The 22,933-nt window shown below is 36.8% G+C and overlaps 1 pseudogene; it reads right to left on the bottom strand.

The window, feature by feature from the left end:
• Positions 1 to 810: 810 nt before the first annotated feature.
• LOC138163967 (transketolase pseudogene) lies at positions 811 to 2,643 on the bottom strand (annotated as a pseudogene).
• Between the last annotated feature and the right edge of the window lie 20,290 nt (positions 2,644 to 22,933).

Genomic DNA, 22,933 nt, shown 5'->3' on the forward strand with positions numbered 1-22,933 from the left:
GTAGTTTCTTCAATCTTCATTCAAACTCTGTTCTTTCTAGTTCTTTCTCTGAATGTAGACATCTCTCTCAGTCATGAGTCTTTTGCAGTTGCCTAATAACCTTGCATTGCTGAGAAGATTCCAGTCTATCAAAGTTGGTCTTCATAAATAGGTTGTGTTTGTAATTGTGTGCAAATATCTCCTGGTTCTGCTCTTCTCACTCAGCATCAGTTTGTATAAACCTCTCCATGTAAATAAAAATGAAGTCCATCTGCTCCTCAATTCTTATATCACAATAGTAATCCATTATATTCATATACCATAACTTGTTTATCCATTCCCCAATTGATGGGCATACCCTTAATTTCTAATTATTTGCCACCACAAAAAGAGCTGCTATAAATATTTTTGTACATATGGGTCTTCCTCCCAGTTCTATGATGTCTTTGGGATACAACCCTAGAATTGGTATTGCTGGGTCAAAGGATATGCAATTATTTATAGACCTTTGGCCATATTTCCAGATTGCTCTCCAGAATAGTTGAATCAGTTAACAACTCCACCAACAATGCATTAGTGTTCCAATTTGTCCACATACTCTCCAATATTTGTTATTTTCCTCTTTTGTCATCTTAGCCATTCTGACCAGTGAGATGTGGTACCTGAGTTGTTTTGATTAGAGTACAGCCTTTTTTTTTAAATTAATTTTATTTTTAATTGATCCTCAGTAGAAACAAAAGTTACTCAATGTATCTAAAAGTACAGGAATGTTTCTCTCTTCTCTTCTCCTTGTTTTGGTTTGGAATTGACAGAAGGCATCTGGGACAAGGCCTAAAACAAGGCTGCCTTGGCAGCCTGAATAATGGCATCCTTGTTGATGTCAAACATCTTCAGCAGCTCTTCTGGCTTCCCACATCTCAGGCCTTTAGAGACCACCAAGCAGGTGATGGTGATGCCAGGTTCACCCACTATGGAAGTAGTCACATCTTCTCCTATGCCGCCCTCATACTAATGGTCTTCCATGAAAGTCAGGATACAGGCACTGTCAAGGACAAGTTTATTATCCAGGGGCTTAATTGTAAAGGGGTCAAGCACCTGGATGTTGATCTTTTATTTCTTCAGCTGCTCTGCAGATGCCAAGACTTCATGGAGGGTCACTCCAGCTCCAATCACAATCACCTAGTCATCCTGGCTTTTCAGGACAACCTTAGCCCTGCCAATCTGGAAGTTTCCATTGTTGTTGTAAATGACTGTATTGTCTGGGCAGCTGATCTTTATGAAACATATGTCTTTCATGTTAGCAGCTAACTCAACGACTTTCTCAGCAGCCACTGGCTCACTTGGGTAATAGACTGTGACATTGGGAATGCTCCAGAACATGACAAGATCTTCAAGGGCCATCTGAGAAGAACTGTCTTCACCGATGGATGCCTTGCAGTATGAGCCACACAGGCTGATGTTGCTCTCAGAAATGGCTGCCATATGGATCTGGTTGAAGGCCCTGCTGAAGAGGGTGGCAAAAGTGCTACAGAATGGCACAGTCCTGTCCTGTGTGGCACATGCTACAGCAATGATAACCATGTTCTGTTCTGCAATGAAACACTCAATGACATGATTGGGATGCTCCTTCTTAAAGAGTTCTGAAAAGGTCGAATTCTTGGTGTCTCCATCCAGGGCAATCACCTGGTCCCTGGTGTTCCACAGTTTGGTCATGGTCATGCGACAGACTTTGAGGGTGACTAACTTTTCTACAAGTTTGTAATTTGGGGGAGATGGCATCCAGATATTGGTGATGTTTCCAGTGGGGGCATCCTCTTTGGGGAGAATAGCTAGAAACTTCTTGCTTTGGATTGACTATATATTTCCTCGATAACCTGTTCTGCCATGTTTTGAGAAGGGGCTTCCCATGCCAAACTTCCTTATCTTCCACACCTGAGATTTCTCTGGACTTATATGTCTCTGAAATAGATAGCCAGTAGCTTATTTTTTCCCTGGTCAAAGACCTTGCATATTTCTACACTGTGTCCATCTGTGATCATAGAATTTCACCCAAAGGATTCACATTGCTTCTGGTACACTTTCATGTGGTGCTGTAGTGAAGAAGGGTCACTCTGATCCAGCCAGTTAATGTCAAAGATGGCAACCAGGTTGTCCAATTTGTAGAATGCTATGAAAGCCATGGCCTTCCACGTGTAGCCTTCAGACACCTCCCCGATACCCAGCATACAATAGACATGGTAGCTGGCTTTGTCAAAGTATCTATCTATGTAGGTCATTCCACATGCTGTTCTAAGCCCTTGATCCAGGGAACCAGTAGCTACATCTATAAAGACTTGTTTAGGGACTGAATGGTCATTCAGAAAGGAGTTGATCTTCCTCAAGTTCAACTGCTTGGTCTTTTGTAGGAAATCAGTCTCAGCCCACACTGCACAGAGGATGGGAGTTGCATGACCATTGGAGAGCATGCAATTCTCATTCCCGGAATCATTGGGATCTTGGGGTGTGGAAGAAAAATACTGCCATGATATCTTCTGTATTGCAGCATGATTTGGAGTGGCCTGAGTCATCTGTGGAAGTGGCTTGGATGGAGTTGATGCACAGCCTGTTAACTGTGTCCTGTAGTAACTGCCATTTCTCTTGGTCTGGCTTATGGTAATTTTCCATGGTGAAGAATATTTGGCATAAATCTCAAGCTGGTGGCAGAGGAAGCAGCAAGATGAGCACAGAAAGGGAGCCAAAGAGGAAGGAGGAGGGAGAGGAGGAGGGCCAGCCCTAGTGAGCCCTCTTATGAGCCTAGTCTTAAGGGGAAAAGAAGGGTATTCAATGAAATAGGGGACTTTCAATTGTTCCTAAAGAAAGGACCATAGCTGAACAAAATATTCAATCTTCAAATAGGAGAAACAAGAGAAACACAAAAGGTAAAAAGGAAAGTAAAACAAACAAAACATGTTGCTCAATAAGGTTAACCTATTTTCACCCCCATGGGGAAGATGATCCTTGTAATGCTTGAGAACTGTTTTTTTTTAATTAGGCCATTTATAAGAGGTATACATAGACAGAGTGTGTAAGTATAAGTTGATTTTTATGTGATGATATAAAAAAAATTAAGGTGTGAAAAAAGATTTTATTGAGAGAAGAGGAAAGAGGAGGCAAAATACGATGAATTATATCACATGAAAAGACCAAAAAGACCTTTTACAGTAAAGGGGAAAAAAGGGAAGGGGGTGAGCACTGTTTGAAACTTACCCTGATCAGATTTGGCTCAAGAGGGAATAGCATACATACTTAGTTGGATATAGAAAATTATCTTATCCTATAGGGAAGTTGGAGGAGAAAGGGGAAAGGAAAAGGGAGCTTGTGAGGGCAGAAGTAGTGGAGGAAAGGAGAAAGAAAAGGGAGGGGGATAGATACATAGGAGGACAGATTGAAGGAGGTGGTGGTCAGAAGCAAAACACTGCTGATGAGACACAGGATGAAAGGAGAGAGAGAAATGTAAACAGGGGATAATAGGAGGGAGGATTACATTTAGTAATCATAAATGTGAATGCAAATGGGATAGACTCTCCAATAAAAATAAATGGTTAGCAGAGTGGATTAAAAACCATAATACTACAACATGTTGCTTACAAGACACAGATTTGAAACAGAGAGATACACACAGAATAAAGGTAAAAGGATGGAACACAATTTATTATGCTTCAGTAAAGGGAAAAAAAGGAGAGCAATCATGATCTCAGACAAAGCAAAAGCAAAAATAGATCTAAGTAAAACAGAGAAGGAAAGAAGCTACATCTTGCTAAAAGGTACCATAGACAATGAAGTAATATCAGTATTAAACATATATGCACCAAGTGGTATAGCATCTATATTCTTACAGGAGAAGTTACATTAGTTACAAGAAGAAATAGAGAATAAAACTATACTAGTGGGGGATCCCAACCTCCTCCTCTCAGAAATAGATAAATCGAACAACAAAATAAACAGGAAAGAAGTTAAGGAGGTGAATAAAATTTTAGAAAAGTTAGAAATAGGGGGGAGAGCCAAGATGGAAGAGTAAAGGCAGGAATTTGCTGGAGCTCTCCTCCAAACCCATCCAAATATCTGTAAAAAAATGACTCTGAACAAATTCTAGAGCAGCAGTACCCCAAAAAATGACAGACTGAAATACATTTCCATCCCAAGACAACCTGGAAGGTTGACAGGAAAGAGCTGTTGCATCAGGCTGAGTGAGAAGGGCAGTCAACTGCAGGTCATACCAGCATACTATTTTTCACATTTTTTGTTGTTTTTTATTCTTTCTCCTGGTTTCCCCTTCTCTTCTGATTATTCTTTCACAACATGGATAATCTGGAAATATATTTAATATTATTTTACATGTTCAATATATATCAGATTGCTTGCCACTTAGAAGAGGGGGCAGGGGAATGAGGGAGTCAGGAAAAAAATGTTTGTAACTGAAAATCTTATAATGTTGAAAACTTTACCTGTAATTGGAAAAAATACCAAATAAAAAAAGAGTACAATGGGTCAATGGAAAAGAAAGTACAAAAGTTAATTGAGGAAAACAACACCTTAAAAGTGAGGTTTGGGCAAGAGGAAAATAATGACTCTATGAGGCAACATGAATCAATCAGACAAATTTAAAAGAATGAAGAAATGGAAGAAAATATGAAATACCTCATTGAAAAACAGCTGACCTGTAAAATTGATCCAGGAGAGACAATATCAGAATTAGTGGACTACCTGAAAGTCATAATCAAAAGGAGAACTGGACAGCATGTATAAAGAAATTATCAAGAAAAACTTCCCTGATGTCCTGGAACCAGAGGGCAAAATAGACACTGAAAGAATCTATCAATCCCTTCAGGAAAGAAATCCCCAAAATAAAAATTCCAGAAAATGTTATAGCCGAATTTCATAACTATCAGGTTAAGGAAAAAAATTACTACAGGTGGCCAGAAAGAATCAATTCAAATATTAGGAAGTCACAATTAGGATCGCATAGAACTTGAGAACCATAACAGTAAAGTATGAGAGTTCATTGAACATGATATTCCGGAATGCAAATGAGCTAGGACTACAATCAAGAATAACTTTGCCATCAAAATTAAATATGATGTATAAAAGGAAAAAAATGTTCATTCAATGAAAAAAAAGGCTTTAAGCCTTTACAAGGAGAAAACAAGAACTAAATAAAAAATTTGACATCCAGTATCAAGACCTAAGAGAAGCCCTAAAAAGGTAAAAACTGAAAATATAGTACGAGTTTCAATAGGAATAAATTGCTTACATCCCTACATCAGAAGATTATACTTGTAACTCTTAAAAATTGTATCACTAACAGCACAGATAAAAATAATATACATGGATGGAGAGTGTGGATATAAGGTGGATTTGGGGGAATGAATTAAAAAATTAAGGGATTAGAAAGGATACAATGGGTACAGAGGGAGAGGAGAGGTAGAATGGGTAAATTATCTCACATGAAGAGTCAAGAATGACCTATTATAGTGGAAAGGAAGATGGTGGGGGGATGGGGTGATTGGCATTTTTTTAACCTTATTCTCATCAGTATTGACTCAAAGAGGGAATAATATACAAAGTTGAATACAGAAATTTATCTTAGCCAATAGGGAAATGGGAGGGGAAGAGATGAATTAAAGTGGAGTAGGTTGGAAACTGATAGAAAGGGGGGCCGAACCGGGAGGTGGTAAACAGAAGCAAAACACTGGTCAGGGGAGAAATGGTGAAGGGAGAGAGAGGACAAACAGGACCAAGAATAGGCTGGAGGGAAATCCACCGGTAGTAATCAAGTGCTTTAGCTGAAGAAAAAAGGTAAGGGTAGCAATCTGATGTCAGACAAAGTAAAAACAAAACCACATTATTAAAAGAGATAAGGAAGGATGCTACATCTTGCTAAAAGATACCATAGACAATGAAGTAATCAACTTAGAAAAGCAAGGAATAGTCTACCTGTCAAATCTATGGGAAGGGAAGAACTCATGATGAAACAAGAGACAGAGAGCATTATGAAATGTAGAGTAGCTAACTTTGATCATATTAAATTGAAAAGCCTTTGTACACACAAAACCAATGCCACCAAGTTGAGAAGGAAAGCAGATAGTGTTTATAATAATTAATGTCTCATTTCTCAAATATCTAAACAACTGAGTCAGATTTAATAATACATCAACAATTGCCCAATTAATAAATGTTCAAAGAATACATACATGTGGATTTCAGATGAAGAAATAAAATTCCCTATAGGTATATAAAGAAGTGTTTTAAATCAATTTTGATTAGAGAAATGCAAATAAAAACAACACTGAAATGTGACCTCACACAAAATTGATTGTCTAATATAACAAAAAAAAGGAAAATAGTAAATGTTGGAGAGGATGTGAGAAAATTGGGGCAAAAATACACTGCTAGTGGAGTTGAGAATTGATGCAACCATTCTGAAGAACAATTTGGAACTGTGCCTAAATGGCAAACAATTCTACATACCCTTGGATCCAGTAATACCACTACTATTTCTGTAACCCAAAGAGATCATAACAAGGAGAAATGAACCTACAAGTGCAAAATTTATAGCATCCCTTTTTGTGGCGGCAAAATATTGGAAATTGAGGGGATGTCCATAAATTGGAAGATGGCTGAACAAACTATGGTATATGGACGTAATGGAATACTATTGTGCAATAAAAAAAAAATTATGAACAGGCACATTTTAGAAAAAAACCTGGAAAAATGTGTACAAACTGATGCAAAGTGAAGTGAGAACTACCAGGAAAACATTATACACAGTATCAGCAACATCATGTGAATGACTATGCTATGAATGACTCAGGTCTTCTCAGCAACACAATGATCCAAGGAAAGTACAAAGAACTCCTTAAGGAAAATGCTATCTATATCCAGGTAAAGTATTGATCAACTGAATGCAAATTGAAGCAGTTTTTCACTTACTTTATGCTTTTTCATGTTTTTCCACCATTTGATCTGCTTTCTTCTTCCACAACTGGAAGAATATAGAAACACGTTTTACATGATAAAGTATATATAAACTGTAGCAAAATGCCTATTATTTTCCAAAGAGTGGAAGGAGGGAGGGAAGGAGAAAAATTAGGAATTCAAAATCTTGTAAAAATGAATGCTAAAATTTACCTTGACAAACTGTGGGGAAAATAAAATGCTATTTAAAGCAAAAAAAAAAAAATTAAAAAAGCATCAACCATAAGAATCTATAGAATAAAAAGTATTTAAATTTCAAGTGTATAGTTGTTAAATTTGACAATTCCAATGTCAAACAATAAAGTCTGCAAGTAGCTAGGAAAATGATTTTCTACATCCACCAGAAAACACAACAGGTAATGGGAAAATTTGTTCCAAAAGAGCAAACAGTTTCAAGATACAAACAAAATGATATAACCTGCAACCATGAGACTGATCATAAATAAAAAAACAAGATGAACAATCAACCAAAGGGAAGCATTTGAAATATTCCTACCAAAAGTGAGTAGATTATTTAATTTACAAACAGGAAAAAAACCACAGAAACAAAAAAGATAAATATAATTACCAATTAATAAAATAATAGGCCCATATCAAGAGAATAGTAATAGAAAGAAGAAACTTAAAAGAAAAAAAAAGATACATATGTGATTAAAATAAAGAAAGAAAAAATGACGAGACTGTAATGAGATGGTCTAAAAGTACACAAGGAAATAAAGATGAACTTACAGGAATAGAAGAAATGACTGTGGAGGAGTAAGTTTGCAATGCTTGAAATAAACATCTGACCTGATGCAAGACTAACAACACTCAGCACCCAAGATGGCTGCTAGCACAGGTTCACTCTTTATCTGGTCAGACAGGAAAGACAGCTTCAAAGGGTTTAACAATCTTACTTTATTCTATCCAGTCTTCTCACAAGGGTTGATGATCACCAACTCCACAGCATTCCCTAATCACCCTCCTTCCAGGGGCCATTGAGAAGAGGTGGTGGGGGGGCAACTTCCCCTACATCTTGATAGGGTTGATAGAGCCTGGAACAACTTGTGCTTTCCCTTAAATCACCTCAAGCCTCAATGGGGCCAGTTGAGGCAAACACAGATTCCTCCCAAGCCTTGATGGAGAGTCCTCAAGACACATACAGCATTCCAGCTTGTGCATTCAAGTCTAAAGGTTTTCTCTTTACTAATATCATCCACTTTCTGTGGGGAAGGGTCATCACCCTGAAAGTGTAGAATATACATCACCAGAGAACCAACATCTGGGTTCACATTCACAGCAAGCAGGCCTTTAATGGGCCTTTAATAACAGCTACTCAGAGTCCCTCAGGAAATCAAAAAGGTCTCAGGCAAAGCATTCTTCCCATGAGTGAGCCCTAAGGCCAAATATCAATTTCTTACAATATATACAATTTCAACTGATAGGCTCAGAGCCAAATGACTGTAATGGCAAGCAAAGGAATGCTTAGAGCCTTGTTTCAGTTGTTGAAGTATTTAGCACCTTGTTTCAGTTCTTCAAGTGCCTTTGTTCCCCACCTGTGATTTGAAGGTGGGAGGAACTTGCTGATGCAACAGGAAGGGTGGAACAGAAGGAACCACCATACAAAAACAGGAGCACAAACTTGAGACTCAGCAGAATTGAGGAAGAGAACACTTGTGGTGTACGGCACTCTGTTTATCTGTTCTTTGTATGTTGATTTGTATTTGTATACTATGTTAGACAGAAGCCTTCTGTCTGTTGTTTGTGTTACTTTGTCAGATAGAAGCATTCCATCTGTTGAATTGTGTTACTTTTTCAGATGGATGCATCCTGTCTGTTGACTTGTGTTGATTTCACAGGCAGAAAGTGAATTGAGATGATAGTGCCAGCAATGTGTGTGATTGTTGTAATTCTGCTTAAGCTTGATGTGTATAAATATTGTTGTGGCTCTGTTAAGTTTTCTCTTTCCAGGAACAGAGACTTTGAAGGGCTTGAGATGGACTGGTCACCTTAAGCTTCGAACTGGAACAGAACCTGGTCATTGCCTACCTGAGTCCAGGTGACCTTTGGTTGAATTTGGACCATGGAATTTGGAAGCCAGCCTGAGTAAAGATGAAAGGACCTATCCTTGGGTACTTAGTGCTGACTGACAAGATCATGATTTACTGTGCTGTAGGGGTGGGAGAACATTTGTACTTTGTACCCCTTAAAAATGATTGAGTTAAGAATGATTGGAAGCTAGTCTTTCTGACTGATGGTATTAAGTCAATGTGCCCTAGGGGTGGTAGACCTTTGTACTTTGTATCCTGAATGATATCTTTTGTTTAAACTATGTGGCCACTTTAGTTATAAGTTGTTATGTGATATTGTTGTGAATGTTGAACTTTCCTCTGTGAATGTTTTGCTGAATAGAGAGTTCACTACATTTTGTGATAAAACCTTTAAAGCTATTCACAGCAGTAGTTCTCTGGAATTCATTCTTGGCTTTACAAAGACATGAAAGCTTAAGTGACTCAGCACCTGATTGACTCAGTGCCAGAAGGCTGAAAACCTATGTGACTCAGCACCTGATGTGTCATACTATGTGTCAACTATGAACTGGGCCAGAGTTCAAAGGAGTAAGATATCTGTGATTGATAAGGCCAAATACATGGGAACAAGAGATTATTATGGCCATGGATCCTGGAACTGAATTTGAAAGAAATAATAACTGAAATCTACCTTGCTTACTCATAAACCTGTTCTGCAGGTGAAAAAATACAATTAGATGGACTAAGTTACACAATTAGATGGTGTATAAAAGCAGAGAAGGGAGTTGAAGGATAGAGGGTAACATGCAGCCATTCATCACTCAGTTTCCAAGAGGACCAATGATATCACAGGGTGATGTCTTGTGCATGAATTGGATTTAAGTGAACCAGAGCTGTGCAAATTCATTAGACTCACTTGTTCTTTCAGTCATTGAAGTCCAGCAGCAAAGTCAGGATGACTGGTGATGGCCTGGGATTTAGCAGATGACCTTGGTGTCTTTGATGCCTGACCAACCCCTAAATGCTTCCCAAAGCCTGCTTCACCTGCCTTCATTGCTCTTGGAAAAAAAAAAAAAATCTCATCCACCCATTTGTAATGGGAATGTAAATTTTGAAGATCTTCCCTGCCCCTAGGCTAAAGTGCACCTGGAGCCTGGGATGGGAGGCTTGTTTTTCAGTAGATACTTCTTGATTGGCCAGTGGGTCAATAAGGTTGTTACATTCTCTGAGCCAAGAGAAAGCTATATAATCCCTGATGTGTAGCTTTGTTTTGGGGCTCACTTTGAGAAGTGTATTGTGATTTGATCTGGATTCTGGGAAGCTGTTGTTGAGAGTCCCCCCTAGGCTTGGAAAAACCCAATGCTGAAACCCAGATGTTGATTTGGTATGGATGTAATGGTTGGACAGTTTGGAAATCTGTCTACTTGATCTGTTTCGGTCTTGATAATTCTGACTGTATATTCTGAAGTTTGGGGTGCTGACCTCTTTCCCCTGAACTAGGTAAATGACACATATTTGACTGATTAAAGTAAGCTTGTTAACCCATTTTGAGTTTCTTTCCTTTATCAAAGCAGATCCAAGAACCTGTGTTGTGGCAGCCCACCCTGGGGATGCTGGGGTGCTTGCTGCTACAAAATGGCATCACGAACAGGATCTGAAGAGTAAAAGGAAAGTATGGGGCTGGGATAATTGTTTGTTTCCCAGTTGTGGTAGCTGTGATTCTGTGGAGCCATGGAGCAGGAGAGAAGAATGGCCTGCATGCAGACTTCACTGAGCTGAGATCAGGAATGGTAAGCTGCCTGCATCGAGACCTGGGCAGAAGCCAGAAGAGGCTGCCACCTGCAGGAGGAGAAGAAACCCAGGAGTTCAGAATTCAGCTACAGAAAAAGATAAGAACTGAGCAGCAAAGCAGGGGCACTGAATGTGTTTCCTTGCTGCATACCCAGGGGAGTATGGACTTGTGACTATGGTGGGTGGGAAGAAGTGCCTTGGACCCCCAAGGACCCCACCTTGTTGGTTTTGTTGCCCAGCCCCCTCTCTGTACCATTTCAAAAGAGAAAGTTTCCATGTGCCTGGGGTAAACATCCCCCTAGTCATCAATGGGTTTGAGGGCTATTTTTTATCTTTAACTTGGATAAGCCCTTCTCCTGGCACAGTTAAAGTCCCTCATTAAAAAAAAAAAGTGGTGGGAGAAGGTGGGGAAACCTATGTAGTCTCTCAGAAAGAAAAGCTGCAGTTGTGCTTGGTGTCAAGGTAAAGGCAGGGACTGAATCAGGGAATTAAAGGTGAAGTTCTCAACTTAGTGGGAGGGGATTACACTGAAACACGCACACACACAACTTCTGTAACAGAGATATGGATCTTAAATGATCTAGGATGTAGGGATTTCATTTGATGCTTAATTAGACAACCTCTTCTGTATTACGCTTCCATTGACAACTTATATCTCAAGAGAAAGTATATGAGAGCTACTGGGGTCAAAAATATCCAGAACAATAGGAGGCAATGGGCTGAGATAAGAGACTGAATTCTAAATGACAAAAGAAAATCATCAGGAGGGCAGGGTGAAGAATGGAACTCCATGCTAAGGAACACAGGGAAATTTCTACCTTTGAGGAATTCTTCTTTCCTCCCTATCTCCCAGAGGAATTAATAGTTCTAAAAGAAAAAAAGAGTAGGAAAAAGGGAGGAAGGCAAGATCTACAAAGCAACAGCATAGAAAGTGTTTAGAAAAGAGAGCTCAACTATGTTGAGTTTAGAAGCTTTAATTCCGTGAAAAATATAGAATGTTGAAAGAATAAATAAACTTAAGAACTATGCATCAAAGAATAAAATTTTAGAAAATATAGAAATGGAAATTAATTAATGAAAAAAATAAAGTAAACAGATGCTTCTAAAAATAAATGCTTGGGTAAAAAAAAGGAAGAAGCAAGGGAAATTGGAGTGGAGGAAGAAGAAAGGAGATTTTGGATTAATCATTTACCTAAGGGGAATAAAGGAAGAAAAGGAGAAAAAGAATTAGAAAATTAAGTAGAACAAAAAGTTAATACTATGGAAATTGTTGACAAATATGAGTGACTACTGAAAATGAAAAGTGAACCTATTGCAATAAAGAGACTTTAAATTAGATAGGGACAAAAGACAGACTTAAAGGAAGTGGGGGTCAAGGGAAGTTAATGATGCCATCTTAGATTATTTGGTTAAGTGGAAAACAGTTTTTAGGAGCTCAAAATATAGAGTTGCAAATATTAGACATAAAGTTCTTTTATATAACAGTTGCCCTTAGGGCCATGAGAGTTTTCTCCCCTTTGTGGAATCATTCTAACCTGCCATTGTAAGTGCCAGTGATTTGAGTGAATCTGCCCCAATACAGACTCACTCAATACAGGTAGAGAAATCCTGGAGAGAATTTGGCTATTAAGGTCACATCTCACTCAGCATATAACAGCAAGAACACCAGAATATTTCATGTCCAAGAAGAAAACTTATCTCCTGGGGGTGGAGACAATATAGTGGAGGAGAAAAAGGACGTCTGTGGGACTCCTGCTCCCACCTCCTCCACTTCATGTAAAAGATAACTCTAAAAAAACTTTGGAGCTATAGAACCCACAAAATGACACAGAGAAGCTAACCTCCCACTGACGACAGCCCAGCAGGCAGGCAGGAAGCAGCCAGTGCAGCAGGTTAGGAGCCCATCCTGGTGTGACCCCCAAAGTTTTAGCCTCAGGGCACGCACAACCAAACCCTGGCTGGAGGGACATCAGATCACCAGCAGCTGTGGAGGTTTCCAGAATTAGCAAAACATAGATGCAAAGGACAAAGTGAGAAGGCTGTGCAGTGTGCCATAGCATATAGAGACTTCTGAGAGGGCAGCCAACTAAGAACTCCAGCAGCTGAAAAAACCACAGAGATTTGGGAGAAAGCTCCCTTCTCTGGTAGCAGAGTTCTACTGTGGCAAAAAACTCAAAAGGCAAGTAATTGAGTGGCAACATGAACAAATGAGGGAAGCAAGGCAAACACAGTGGTCCGATGTTGGATTCCTTTTTAGGGACAAAAAGTGTCAAAGCATGGAACAGGAGGAAGGCAGTGAAGTCAGCACTCCTGCACCAGAAGCCTCCAGGAAAAGAATGAGCAGCTTACAAGCCATAGAGGAGCTTAAGAAGGATTTTGAAAACCAAATAAGAGAAGTGGAGGAAAAATTGGGGAGAGAAATGAGAATGATGCAAAAAAAATCATAAAATGAGAGTCAAGAACCTGACTGAAGAAAATAACACCTTAAAAAATGGACTAACTCAAATGGCAAAAGAGGCTCAAAAAGTCAATGAAGAGAAGAATGCCTTAAAAAGCTGAATTTGCCAGATGGAAAAAGAATCTCAAAAGCTTACTGAAGAGAACAATTCCTTCAGAATTAGATTGGAGCAAATGGAAGCTAGTGCCTTTATGAGAAATCAAGATACTATTAAACAGATCCAAACAAATGAAAAAAAAAGTAGAAGGCAATGAGAAATATCTCATTGGAAAAACCACTGACCTGGGAAAATAGATCCAGGAAAGATTATCTAAAAATTATTGGACTACCTGAAAGCCATGATCAAAAAAAAAAAGAAAATAGAAATCATCTTTCAAGAAATTCTCAAGGAAAATTGCCCTGATGTCTTAGAACCAGATAGCAAAATAGAGGTTGAAAAAATCCACCAATCACCTCCTGAAAAAGATCCCCAAAAGAAAACTCTTAGGAATATCATAGCCAGGTTCTGGAGTTCCCGTATCACAGAGAAAATATTAAAAGCAGGCAGGAAGAAACAATTTGAACACAATCAGGATAACACAGGATCTGGCAGCTTCTACACTGAGCAATCGAAGGGACTGGAATATGATGTTCCAGAGGTCAAAGGAGCTAGTATTAAAACGAAGAATCACTTACCCAGCAAAAGTGAGTATCATGTTTCAGGGGTAAATAAGGTAATTTGATGAAATAGAGGACTTTCAAACATTCTTGATAAAAAAAACAGAGTTGAATAGAAAATTTGACATTCAGAAACAAGAAGGAAGAGAAGCATAAGAAGGTAAACAGGGAAAAGAAATTATAAGGAACTTATCAAAGTTGAACTTTTTACATTTCTACATAGAAAAATGATAACTGTAACTTATCAAACTTTTCTCAGTATGAGAATAGTTGAAGGGTATGTATGTATACATACATATATACATATATATGTATGTATACATACATGTATGTCTATATAGGAGGGTATATGAGCATATGAATACATATGTGAGTATGTGTATATATGTGTACAGGTATACATAGACAGAGGGCACAGGAAATGTTTAATAGGAAGGGATGGTAATTAAAAGGTGAAATTAAGAGGTAAGAGAGGAAAATAATGAAAGGAGATGGGGAGAGATAGAATGGGGTAAATTATCTCTTGTAGAAGAGGCAAGGGAAAACTGTGACAATGGAGGGGAAGAAAAGGAAGGCAAAAGGGAATGAGTCAACCTTATTCTCAATGAATTTGGCTTAGGAAGGGAATGACATACACACTAAATAGGGTGGCTCACCCTACAGGAGAGTAGGGAGAAGGGGATTAAAAGGGGGATCATGGAAGGGAGGGCAGGGTGGGAGGGGGGAGGGAAGTTGGATGCACCAACTTTTGAAAAGGGACAGAATTAAAGTAGAGAATAGAACAAGTGGGGGTGGGATAGAATGGAGGGAAATATAGTTAGTTTTTCACAATATATCCACTATGGAAATGATTTGCATAGCTACACATATACAAACTATATTGAATTGCTTATCTTCACGGTAAGGGTTAGTGACAAGGGAGGTAGGGAAAGAATCTGGAATCCAAAGGTATAAAATCAAATGTTTAATATGTGTGTGTGTGTATTCATACATATATATTTATTTATTATTATTTTACCTGTAACTGGGAAATAAGATATACATGCTCTGGGGCAAAGAGATCCATCGTGCTCTACTGGAAAGTTAGAGGGGGAATAGAGGAAGATATGTGAGAAAGCAGATTTAGGGAGGGGTTATTCAGTGGGATCACTGTTTGGTGGGTAGGGGAAAATTGGGAGAAAATTTGTAACTCAAAATCTTGTGCAAATGAATAATGTAAACTAAAAAAAAAAAACTTATCTTCTTTTTTTGACACATAGTGTAATGTGATCCTGGGCAATTCATTTGATCTTTCAGTGCTCTGAATATGGTAAGTTGCTAAAAAATTATTTACACAGGTCACTAAGACTGATTTCCTTATGAATAACTTATGTAATTTCTGTTGTCAATGACTTGTTATAATAAAACCCTTCAACCATTTGTTTAATGTATATTTCTTGGTATATCCTTGGCTGAATTTATGTGATAGTCACTCATGGTGGGCCTTTTTATTACATTCTTGGATCAGTCATTCCATATACTACATCCTCAAGAATGCCCTCTAAAAAGGGAGGGCGAAATGATGTCACCCTCCATTTCTAGAGAGGGTTTCCTCATATGGGATATCCTTATAGCAATGAACCAACAGATCCAAACCAATCTCAACTTTATGATTCTGTCCAAGTTCAAATGTATTACCATATCTCCTAAAAAAGGGCTTTATATGACTTTCAAAGTAAATAGTAAGTTGTACCAAAAAAAATTATTTAAAGCACTTCATATATGGATGATTCCTAGCTATGTGACCACACCAAACACTAAAAAAAATAGATGAATTAATGCTAGCTTCATTTATTGATTAACAAAGAAATACATGATTATGTGAATGAACAAGTAAGTATATAATAATATAAATAATATATCAATTAAATAAATAAATAAAGAGCTCTTTCATCTCATTGAATCTTCCACTAATGATGGCAAAGTACCATCTAGATTCAATAAATTATGAATTCTAAAAGTGTGCAAAGGAAAAACAGAAACTGAGGCATTTTAGTTTGAATCCAGAGATTTCTATTAAGCTAGAGAAAGAAGGCAGTGCCTACGAATAACTTGATCTGTTCTTGGCAAAACCCATGGAATATAAAGATTTTTGAAAGAAGGTTGTTATTGAATATATTAAGATATTCACAGGCATACTGAAATAAAATTTAAATGAGAAAAATTTAAAATAATTAACCTATATGCAATGCTAATCTATGTTTTCTTTCTACAGTAGAAAATGGAACATACCAGATTTGGAAAGTAGGCCAATTAACCCTGTATAATATTAATGAAACAGAGGACCCACCCTACTAAGGCAAATTTTGAAATATGTTTTTCCTCAGCAAAGAACCAGAAAGAGGACTGTTAGGCATTCTTACAGCACATGGCAGACAAATAAAAACCTACAGAAATACTTTTAAAAGGAAGCAGATAATGGTTCAATGAGCAATAGTAAAAGCTCATAGGATGAGAGAATTAGAGCTGTCAAAGTCCTGAGAGGTTATCATGTGCAAACTTTTTTTTTTCTTGCACATATTAGCTATGTTAAAGAAAACATTCCCAGTGAGGTCAAGGGATTTTATCAAGGTAACAAAGCCAGTAGTTATTTGAGGGATGATTCGAAACCCACCTTCTTGACTCCAAGTCCAACACACTGTACACTGTACCACACTTTCTCAAAGCTCATGACAAGTATATGACAATGGTGTTGTCAAATATAAAAAAAAAGGATTACTTCAGGATGGGGCATATGGAATGAATGATCAAAGAATGTTATTTAAAGGCCACCATGAGAGAGAACCACATAAACTCGGTCAATTATATGCCAAAAAATTTACCTCAAAAAAATGTTTGAATCATGAGCGTATGTTTATAAGAATGGAGTGGTTTATGATAGTAGGACTTTAACACTAAAAATTCAGGTTATCCTTAAGGAACCTAGCATAGGTGATCAGTATTGATTATACTACTACTACAACATCAATTACTACTACTATTAACAATAACAATCATAATAATAATAACAATAATAGAATCTCTGCAACATAACCACAAGCTGTAAAAATTTAGTACCACATTAACCCCAAAATCCCAGTTTTGGGGATAAGAATTCACTATTTGACAAAAACTACTTGGAAAACTGGAATATAGTATGGCAGAAACTGTGCATAGACCATTATCTAGTACTGTAGACCAAAATCAAGTCTAAATGGGAGCATGATCTAGGTATAATGGCTGATACTGTAAGCAATCTGGGAAAAGCAAGGGGTAGATTACCTGTCAGGTTTATGCAGAAGGGAAGACTTTATGACCAAACAAAAGCTAGATTGCATTACAAAATGCAAAATGGATAATCTTGATTACATTAAATTGAAAAGATTCTGTACAAACAAAGCCAATGTAACCAAGATTAAGAGGGGAGTGGAAAATTGGGAAAGAATTTTTACAACCAGTGTCTCTGATAAAGGTCCCATTTCTAAAATATACAGAGAATTGAGTAAAATCTATAAGAATACAAGTAACTCTCCAATTGATAAGTGGTCAAAGGATATGAAACAGGCAATTTTCAGAGGTAGAAATTAAAGATATCTATAAGCATATGAGAAAAATATCTAAATCACTATTGATGAGAGAAATGAAAATCAAAACAACTCTAAGGTACCATATCTCACTGGTCACATTGGCTAAGATGACAAAACAGGAAAATGATAAATGCTAGAGAGGATGTGGAAAAATTGGAGCACTAATGCATTGTTGGTGGAGTTGTGAAGGGATTCAACCATTTTTGGAGAGCAATCTGGAACTATGCCCAAAGAGCTATAAATAATTTCATACCCTTTGACCCAGTAATACCACTTCTAGGGTTGTGTCCCAAAGAGATTATAGATGGAGGAAGACCTGTACATACAAAAATATTTATAGCAGCTCTTTTTTTGTGGTGGCAAAGAACTGGAAATTAAGGGGATGCCCATCAATGGGGAAAGGCTAAACAAGTTGTGGTACATGAGTGTAATGGAATACTATTATGGTATAAAAATGAGGAGCAGATGAACTTCATGTTTACCTAGAGAGAATTATACAAACTGATGCTGAGTGAGAAGAGCAGAACCAGGTAAAATGTATACACAATTACAGACCCAATATATGTGTGACAAACAACTTTGATAGACTGGACTCTTCTCAGCACTGCAATGTTATAAGGCATCTCCAAAAGACTCATGATGGAAGGAGATGTCTACATTCAGAGAAAGAACCAGAAAGAACAGAGTTTGAATGCAGAGTGAAGCAAACTACCTGCTCTCTTTCTTTTTCTTGTTTGGTTTTGTTTCCTCTTTCCCATTGTTCATTCCATTTGTTGCAATCCTTCTTTGTGGCCTGAATAATGTCTAATGTGAAAGTATTTGCAGATCCTATACTTGATTTGAGTGCTGCCATGGCAGAGGGAGGAACAGAAGGGAGGAGCAATTTGAAACTCAAAGGATTGTGGAACTGAATCTTGTAAACTAAAAGTAAACAAATTGATAAAGACAAAAAATTTACAAAAGAAATTAAAAGAAAAAATTCACTACCAAATACCTATAAGGCATCACCAGGTGGCAGCTAAATGTTTCAGTGGATAGAGCATTGGGCCCAGAGTCAAAAAGACCTAAGTTCAAATGTGGTCTCAGGCATACTAGCTCTGTGACCTTGGGCAAATCACTTAACCTCTATTTGTCTCAATTTCTTCAACTTTAAAATAGGAATAATACCATCACCTGCTTCTCAAATTTGCTGTGAGAAGCAAATGGGATAATATTTGTAAAACACTTAACACAGGATCTGGCATATAGGAGGCACTTAATAAATGTTTATTCTCCCTGCTTTCCCCTAAATTATGACTTTGTGGAGTGTCTCATATGAACTGAATGACAACAAATGCCCATAGTATAAATATAAACTTTAAAAGATCTCAGAAAATTGAACAAATAAACTATAGAAAAGTTAGATTATACTGATGGACGGAACTGTTTTCTATAGTCTCCTCGACATGTCATTGATCCACAAAGATGCAAGAATAAAGTTTTTTTTTCAAATAATTATTGCCATGCCAAATATTTTTACTATCCAAGCTTCATGGAATAAAAAGCTTTAAAAACTGGGCTTGACAGAAAAGTTCAAAATCAAGTAGAAATACATGAGATAGATATCATTTCTGTCATACTGTCTATTACTAGAGTTATATTAAGGAAATTTTACAGGAGTCCATGGAGAATGAATTTACATGCTAATATTTTATTCAAATATAGAAAGCAGTTATTTTATCTATCTGTGCAATAATTCACAGATATTAAATATAAAAGCATAATAGAATAATGTAAATTTCCATCCAGGGAGTATCTTGAGTACCAAAGAGCATCTGAATCAATATACTTTATAGCTCCAAAATTTTTCCTTAATAAAAGAATTATCAATAATCCAATTCAAAAACAGTTAATGTGCTGTATTCAATGCACTCAGTTAGATCTTAGAGGAAATAGAAAAATGGAAATGTCCATGTCTTCAAGGAATTGACATTCTATAGATACAATATACCATCTACACAGAAGTAAATGCAAAATAATTTGAGGAAGGAGAGATCAAATGGGGATAAGGAATAGTAGACATCAGGGCTAGGGCATAGAAATTTCAAGTGCACTTTTGAAAATCAAAAATTTCACAAAGGAAAATATTTATCCCAGCTGACACTCTTACTTTTCCCCAGCAGCCTTACAGCCTAAAGTGATGAAAACAAATAGTCTGGTAGTGTTTCTAGCACTTTACACAAAGTAAACAATATCTCATGCTGTTTCTCAGATTTTAATAGTTCTTCATTAATTGCAAAAATGCTACAGATAATTTATGTTGTTTAGTAGTTTTTCAATGACTTGAATTTTATGGTTTTTATCTTAACTTGTGCTTTCTGCAGTAGTAAAATTTTACAATGCTTTGATTAGATAAAGGAAAATCCTGATGCTAATTAAAAGTTTTGGGAATTTGGTGAAGTTTTTCAGTATGCTTGGACTGAGGCACTAAGATACAGCATTTTCAACTGTAGTCTTATGAACAACTTGTTAACCAAAATCTCAACTTTTAATTAGCTTCAGAATTCTTGCAGACTATGCCATAATGTTCACGGAATAGAATCCTGTCCACTTTAAATGTGTCTTTTACTTGAAAAATGTGCACATGTTTTTCAAGGTTTGATTACTCATACTGAAGGATCCTGTAAGACAGAAGGTTGTTTACAAAAATATAAAAACCAATCAATGAAGAAATAACTGTTATATGTTTATATGCCGTCACTGTCACTGTTTGATCAGGTTAACTGACTTCACTAATCCATTTTTAAAAATCATCAAATCAGTTATGTAGTTACAGACAAACTGAAATGAGGTTCTTTTATTCTAACGGAAATTTGTTCTTTTTTTCGACTTATATGTTGTCATTTTGTAGAAATAGCCAGTGGCCACGATATGATTTGTCTCACCTTAATATAATATAAAGCTTGTACTTTGGCACCAAATGTATGTATCATAATTCATTCTATAAAGTATAGTGAGAATATTTATTTCCTATTAAACAACTTTGTCACCATAGTAATTAATAATAGCTGATTAGTTATTGATATTTAAAAGGCACTTTTGTGTTTTAATACATTACAATTTGCTTGAGTTGTAGGTCGTCATTGCTAGGAGTGGAAGGGATGAGGAATCCCCTCACTACTCTTCTCCCTCTGGCTAAAAATCCAAAAGAGAGATGGAAGAATCCCAAAGAAATACATGCAAAAGATTAAAAAAATAAGTTATTATCCTCATTTACTACCATAACCTAATGAATAGGTGATTCTGCTTGGCTCTATTGCCAATCATCTTTGCAACTAACCCAGTCTCAATGACCAAGGGATGAAAAGAGAATTTCTTTTCTGGGCATTTCATTTAGCTAACAGGCAAAGCACATTACTTACTGAAAGGAACCAGTGTATACCCCTAACTTCGTAAAAGTGCTCCAGTTTAACTCCTGAACAGATAAATGAAGTTAAGTACATGTTAAATATTAGAAATAAAATGCCAAAGAAATTACAGAGCTCAGGAAGACAGAGAAGTAATCAATTAAAAATGTATTATTATCATTACTTTGTTAAAATTAACATACGTTTTAGTATAAACTGTGAATAATGGAGTCAATGGTTTCATATAAAACCTTTTATGTTTTGTCTGATTTTTTGTTGATATGAAATATAGAATATATATGCATATATACATATACATGTATATATATACATATGCATACACACACATATATGTATATATATTTAAATGTCCAGATAAATTTAAAAATTTTTTCATAGCTGAGGAAGTGAGTGCTACTACTGTTTGCTAGTTCATGCCAGGGAGATTTTCCAACTTCATTTCTATTGGTTTATGAATTTAAAACTTATTTATGCCAGTTGATACTTAAGTTCCTTCTATATACACCTTTAATAACATGATAAAACTTATTTTATTAAAAGGAAATTAATTTGACATGCTTGAAATTTGATTTTCTCCATATGCCACACTGGCAAGAGCCTTTCTTGGTCCAAGGTAAGGAAACTTAACTCTCCTTTTGCCATAGAAATCATGCATAAGTGTCCTTTCTTTTCTTGCTTTCTCTGTTTATCTCTCTTTGTCTCTGTCTCTGGATCTCTCTGTCTCTGTCTCTCAATATTCTTTTTTATTTACATAGTATAAGCTTCCCTAACAGATAACCAAACAAATACTCCATAAAGTAAATTCCAGAGTGCTATTTATAGAGACAGAGAGACCAATATAGACAGAGACAAGAGACAACAGAGAAAGACAGAGAGATATGGAGAGATGTATACATTGTTCATCAAAAGAATATATCTTTTTCTAAGAGACAGTGTGGCAGAGGAAACAGAAAGTTTGACTCAGAATCAGGAAGACTTGAGTTCAACTTCTGACTTTCATGAATAGTGTAGTTATGACTCTAGGAAAACAACTTGAACCTCCCAGTGCCCACAACTAATTCTTTGAGAGTATAAATTGCAGAGAAAGCACTTCCCTGACCAAGAGACATCCTCAGTGGAAGTTCCCTACAACTATAAATCACAGATCCAGTCAAAATAATTTCTTCAAAATGTTAGAACATTGATTGCAATTTCATGGAGAGCTAAAGAGCTGGGGTTTTTGTCTGTTTTTTGTATGTCCAGCACATATTTTGCTTAGAGTATGTGACTAATAAATATTTATTGGACAATCATCTAAAATATTTCATTTTTAATAAGCATCAAACAAAATTTTATCTCCTTTAGAACATTATATAGTGATGATTTGACCCAGAGAAACCAAAATCTAACCCAACATTGTGGATATTCAAGTAAACTATGGTGGATCTTTGTGATACATCTTCATGTTTGGAGGTTCACATTTCATACCGTATTGCTTATGTGTTGATAATAATAATAATAATAGTAATAATAATAATAATAATATAGTTTGAATGAATAGCAATGCATTGAAAGATTGCCTGGTAATTGCCTTAAAAATGGTTTGACTATTTGTTTGGAAGTATCTGCTGCATGCAAACAAAATAGAAGAATGAAAGAAAAGGAGGAGGAGGAGAAAGAGGAGGAGGAGGAGAAAGTACAGAAGGAGGAGAGGCACCCATTGGTGATTCATGTGGTTGAGGGAGGACACTCATTAGAGAGCACCTAAGAACAAGAAGGGCCCCTGCCAGTGTAGCATATGGAGAAAATCACATTGCAGGAATGAGAAATTAATCGCTCCATAATAAAATAGGTTTTCACAAACTATTGAAGCTGTTGTCACACTTCATTGCATAGAGGACTGGAAGTTCATGGTGATGGAAGGTGAGGTCAGTTTCCTAAGTTATCCCAAGTTATGAGCATGGGGGAGGGGGTTTCCTGTAAAGTCCACTGGAGTTTGGGGAATTTGCTATGTTTAAGCTCTATAGCATTTTT

This window comes from Petaurus breviceps, unplaced genomic scaffold (genome assembly GCF_028583685.1).
Source record: "Petaurus breviceps papuanus isolate PSGF00001 unplaced genomic scaffold, PetGlider_PUasm1.0 189, whole genome shotgun sequence".
NCBI classification, from domain to species: Eukaryota; Metazoa; Chordata; class Mammalia; order Diprotodontia; family Petauridae; genus Petaurus; species Petaurus breviceps.